Here is a 6200-nt window from a genome sequence, read left to right on the forward strand (position 1 = left end):
TTTCAGGGGGGAGAAGCCAAGTCCCTGAACGCCAGGGTCTTCTCACCGCAGAGAAAGTGTCGAGGAGGAAGTGGCCAGGGTGAGGGACTGTACAGTGAGAGGGAGTTGGCTGCGGTGAGGTTTTCCTGGTGGAGCAAACAGTGCAGTGAAATGGGCAAGGGAGAGGTGAGGGGCAGACAGAGAGGGACCCGGCAGGGGCCTGGCCTCCCAAAGTGTTGAGGACCACTCCTGGCGACCACGGAGGGGTCCTTGAAAGATGACCGTTGTTTGGTTTGGTTTTGCCTTTGGGGGAAAAAAGCAAAAAGCATACCTTTCATACAGGAAAACCCAGAAAGTGAATGTGTATAGCTTGATGATGTTTCACAAACTATGTACACCTGTGTTACCAGAGCTCCAGGAGCTCCTGACACTCCATCTAGTCAACCCCAGGGTGACCACCAACCCCGCTGCCAGCCGCATACATTAGGTCGATCTGCTTTGGGTACTTTCTGTAAGCTGACTCCTACAGTGTGTATTCTGGGGGCGTGGCTCCTTTCACCAGCATTGTTTGTGAGATCTGTGATGAAATCTCTGGCTGTAGTTCACTCACACTCGCTGTGTAGATCGCCACTTGTGAACACACCATGGTTGACTTTCCATTCGAGTCTTGTTGGACTTTGGGGTGTTTCCAGATCTAGCAGGTTAGGAACGGTGTTTGTAGGAACAGCCTCCTGCAGATCTTTGGTGTACCAAGGGATGCTTTTCCAATGGAGATGTGCCTAGGAGCCAGGGCAGGGTCCTGTGAGATGGTAGAGATGACAGGTCAGACCCACTGTGTGGACGAGGAGCTGGGTGTTGCAGGCATGAATGCTGTGAGGGGAGCCCTGGGAGGCTGCAGGAGCCACCTGCCTCCTCCCTGAGCCGAGAGGTGGACCACTGATGCCCCTGGTATCTCTGAGCATCCTGGGAGGTTCTCCGTCCTTAGTCACTGGTGTTACCTCCACTGCAGCCTGCGAGGCAGCTCTTCATTATGCTCAGTTTATAGCTGAGGACAGTAAGACTCTGAGCGTCCCACCACTTGCCGGTCACCCGGCTAATATGTCACAGAGCCAGGATTTCAATCCTGTTCCGCTGGATGGGCAGGCCCAGGTTCTAAACCACCTTGCATCCTGTCAACCGAACTGCAGACTGCCTCTTCCCACGGCCCACAGGAATCCTCAGACCAGCCCCGGCAATCCAGAGCTGAGCTGGCCTTTTACTTTGGCCTCTCCTCTAGAAGGGAGTTTACCGAGAGGACGGCCCCCGGATTAGAGGCGCAAAGTCTAACCCTGTGCACCGCACCCTAGCCACCCTGGCATGCGCTCAAAGTCCCTAGGAAAAAACTCTTACCCTCTCCAGGCCTGTTTCTCTGAAATATGTCAGCTGCTGCCCTCTAGATTAGAAGTTCGTTCCTGCATTTCAAGGACTGTTCAAGCTCCTAGGTGGTTGCCAGACCATGTCTCAGCGTCAGGGGTGAAGAGAGAAGGATAAAGCATAAGAACGGCAACGCCTTGGAGAAATTGTTATTCCCGTGGGTGCTGTGAGACTCCTCCATCCTTAAGATGCAAAGAAGAAAGACAAATGGACTCAAAGTAGAAGTGACAGTTTTGGCTTCAAAACCTCTGAGAGGAGTCACTCGTTGTGTATTAGAGGTTTCTAGAAGTCAGAGCCTGGCATTCCAGACACCACGGAGGCGAGTCCTCCAGACACAGGGACTTCCCCTGATGGTCCAGTGGCTGAGACTGTGCACTCCCAATGCAAGGATCCCTGGCCGGGGAACTAGATCCCACATGCAGCAACCAAGAGTTACTCATGCCGCAGCTAAAGATCCTGCATGCTGCAACTAAGACCTGCCACAGCTGTATAAATAAATAAATATAAATATTAAAAAATAAGGAAAACCGTCAATTCAAAAATGTGTTTCAAAATAGTTAACGTCACTCAGTCGTGTCTGACTCTCTGTGACCTCATGGACTATACAGTCCATGGGATTCTCCAGGCCAGAATACTGGAGAGGGTTAGCCATTCCCTTCTCCAGGGGATCTTCCCAACTCAGGGATTGAACTTGGGTCTCCTGTATTGCAGGCAGATTCTTTACCACTGAGCCAGCAAGGAAGTCCACAAGCTCCCCTGGTTTGCAGCATGAGCTGATTTCCATGTGAACACTCTCTCCTGTGGCCGCTGCTGTGATGGCACCAGACCAGGAGTTGGGACGAGATGAGCAGTCAGCTCTCGCTAGCAGATGGGGTGCAAGCCAGCTCCAGCGCCTCCACTGCTGCCCAGGTGACACCTAGAGATGTGCTTGGCACCCGGTGGGCACCTAGTGAATACTTGGTGAACAAATGCTGCTGCTGCTGCTGCTAAGTCGCTTTCAGTCGTGTCTGACTCTGTGGGACCCCATAGACTGCAGCCCACCAGGCTCCCCCGTCCCTGGGATTCTCCAGGCAAGAAGAATGGCAGTGGGTTGCCATTTCCTTCTCCAATGAATAAAAGTGAAAGTGAAGTCACTCAGTCGTGTCCGACTCTTAGCAACCCCATGGACTGTAGCCTACCAGGCTTCTCCGTCCATGGGATTTTCCAGGCAAGAGTACTGGAGTGGGTTGCCCCTGCCTTCTCCAGTGAACAAATGAGCCTTCTTCAACTGTCCTGTCCCATTTGTGTACCTGCCCTGAGAGCCATTTATATCGTAATTGAACCTGCTTTTTCCAAGCACTCGATGTGAGCCATAAGGTGGGCCCAGACAATGCTACAAGTTTTTATCTTCCACACCCTGCTCACGCTGCACGGGAATCAATCTCATGGGTGATGCGGCAGAAGCCTAACAGGTTCAGGAGACATGGGTGTCCGTCCTGGGCTGCCGCCGTCTTGCCTGTATGCTGGGGGGCGGTCGTCCTCCCCTCTCAATTTCCCCTTTCATCAGTGGGGGGATGGGGACTTCCCTGCTGGTCCAGCAGCTAAGACTGTGCTCCCAGTGCAGGTGGCCCAGATTCCATCCCGGGTCAGGGAACTGGATCCCACATGCCGCGGCTAAGAGTCCACATGCTGCTACTGAAGATCTCGCCTGGCACAACTAAGACCCAGTGCAGCCGAATAAGCAAATATTAAAAAAAAAAAAGGAAACAAACAGAGGGGCTGGAATGTTACCTACTGTTGTGTAACAAGCCAGCCTCAAACCTAGTGCCTTAGGACCAGCACCATTTTGTTGTTCAAGATCTGCAACTTGGCTGGGCCAATTCTGCTGGGTCACTCACGACTCGACTGGGCTTGTGGGGTCCCAGGCACATCCCTTAAAGCTGGGGCTGCTGGCCCCGGGGGCCACGCTCTCCTCCATGGGGCCTCCCCAGCAGAGAGGCCAAGGTCTTCATGGCCGCAGATACTCTCCAAGATGACCAGTCCCAGTGCCCCAGGGCTCACCAAGCCTCTGCTTGCATCCCATCACTCTTGTTACACTGGCCAAAGCAGGTCACATGGCCAAGGTCAGAGCTGATGTGGGAGAGGTCTGTATAAGGACATGGATTCCAAGAGGCATGATTCATGGAGGCTGTGATTGTAACCGTCCACTCACTGGCCACAAGAGGAATAAGGGGTCAGGATTCCTCTGGGGGCCTTCCCAGCTCTGGTGTCTGGGATTCTGAGCTTCCTGGGACTTGTTATGCAAGAAAGGAAGTTCTCAAAGATGAGTTTGGGGGGTGGGGCTGTCTAAAGGACTCAGGAGCCAACTCACCTGGGCTCCCTCTGGTCAAACTTGTGACCAATTGGAGCATCAGAAAAATGATTGTAACTGAGTGTAAATTATGGGATAAATAATAATCCTTGCATCCATAGTGGTGATCCAACAAAGAGGTAAAACTCTTCACAGAATGCCAGTCAGCAACAGAGGAATTAAATACTGATGCATACTATAAAATGGATGAACCTCAAAGACATTACTCTATGTAAAGAAGTCAAGCTCAAAAGATCACATTTTATGACTCCATTTACAGGAAGTGTCCAGAAAAGGCAAGTCATGAAAGGAAACTGATGGCAACCTGGGGGCTGGGGGATTCACTGCAGTTGAGTACTAGAGGTCTTCTGGGGGTGGTGAGAATATTCTGAGACTGTATGGTGGTAGCACCACCACTCTGATGGCAGAAAAGGAAGAGGAACTAAAGAAACTCTTGATGAAGGTGGAAGAGGAGAGCGAAAAAGCCGACTTAAAACTGAACATTCAAAAAACTAAGATCATGGCACCTGGTCCCATCACTTCATGGCAGATAGATGGGGAAATGATGGAAACAGTGACAGACTACTTCCTTGGGCTCTAAAATCACTGTGGACGGTGACTGCAGCCATGAAATGAAAAGATGCTTGCTTCTCAGAAAGAGAGCTATGACAAACCTAGACAGCACATTAAAAAGCAGAGGCATCATTTTTCCAACAAAGGTCCATATAGTCAAAGCTATGGTTTTGCCAGTAGTCATACATAGATGGAAGAGTTGGACCATTAAGAAGGCTGAGTGGCGAAGAATTGATGCTTTTGAACTGTGGTGTTGGAGAAGACTCGAGAGTCCCTCAGACTGCAAGGAGATCCAACCAGTCAATCCTAAAGGAAATCAACCCTGAATATTCATTGGAAGGACTGATGCTGAAGGTGAAGCTCCAATACTTTGGCCACCTGATGGGAAGAACTAACTCATTGGAAAAGACCTTGATGCTGGGAAAGATTGAGGGCAGAAGGAGAAGGGGACGACAGAAGATGAGATTGTTGGACGGCATCACTGACTCAATGGACATGAGTTTGAGCAAGCTCCAGGAGATAGTGAAGGACAAGGGAGCCTGCCATGCTGCAGTTCATAGGTCGCAAAGAGTTGGACACGACCAAGTGACTGAACATTTTGGTAACAGTTTGACACCTCTGTAAAGTTACTGAAGTTACTAAAAACAACCATTTAAAGCGAGTGCATTCTATGGTATACAAATCATACCTTAGTAAAGCTGTTTAAACACTTACTTGCCAGCATTGGGGATATTAATAATTACATCTGCTTGAGTATGAAATCAGTAGAGGGGAAGAATCAAATACTTACCCTCTTTTTAGGTTGAACTGGGGTCTGTCTCCAGTTAATCAGGAAAAGCTTTTCAGAATCCCAACAGGTATTAGAGAGCTAGTGCTCATTTTTAAGGTGTGATGTTTGTATTGTGATTATGACAGAGAACTACCTTATTTTAAGATAAATCTTTTCAAGTAGTTTAGGGAGGAAGCACAAGCCTAAAACTTACTCCAAAATATTTTCTAAAAGGACTATATGCATGAAACAACTATGGCAAGATGTTAATTACTGACTCGAACTGTGGATTTTATGGGTGTGCTTTTATGTTTTTTAATTTCTGTAATTTAAAAATTTCAGAAAATACAGAAAAACTTTCAAGTACAGTGGTCCCAGCTTATCCAGTTTTGCTTTCCAAGATTGCACTTACCCTCAGTCAACCACAGTCTGAAAATATTACATGGAAAATTCCAGAAATAAATAATTCATGTTTTAAAATGCACACCGTTCTGTGCAGTGTGATAAAATCTCATGCTATCTTGAGCCATCCTGCTCCGTTGCCACCTGGATGCGAATCATCCTTCCATCCGGCGCACCTATGCTGTCTACCCTACCTGCTTTTTAGTCACTTAACAGCCCTCTGCATTATCAGAATGACTGTCACAGCATCACAGTGCTTGTGTTTGAGTCACCCTGTTTTACTAAATAATGGTCCCCAAGCACAAAAGTTGGAGGGGGAAGTGGCCACCCACTCTAGTGTTCTTGCCTGGAAAAGCCCATGCACAGAGGAGCCTCCCGGGCTACAGTCTGTGGGTTGCAAAGGGTTGGACAAGACTGAGCGACTTACACATAAGCACTAAAGTAGTGATGCTGGCAATCTGAATATGCCCAAGAGAAGCTGACAAGTGCTTCCTTTAAGTGAAAAGGTGAAAGTGCTCAACTTAATAAGGAAAGGAAAAGTATCCATTTACTGAGGTTGCTGAGACCTATGAGGACAAATCTTTTATCCATGAAATTATGAAAAAAGGAAAAAATCCGTGTTTTCTCTTGCGTCTCAAGCTGCAAAACTGACGAGTATGTGGTAGGTGATTAGTTGAGATGCAAGAGGCTGCATGCAGTCTGTGTATTTTGAGAGACAGACCACATGCACATTTT

This window comes from Ovis aries, chromosome 3 (assembly GCF_016772045.2).
Source record: "Ovis aries strain OAR_USU_Benz2616 breed Rambouillet chromosome 3, ARS-UI_Ramb_v3.0, whole genome shotgun sequence".
NCBI lineage: Eukaryota > Metazoa > Chordata > Mammalia > Artiodactyla > Bovidae > Ovis > Ovis aries.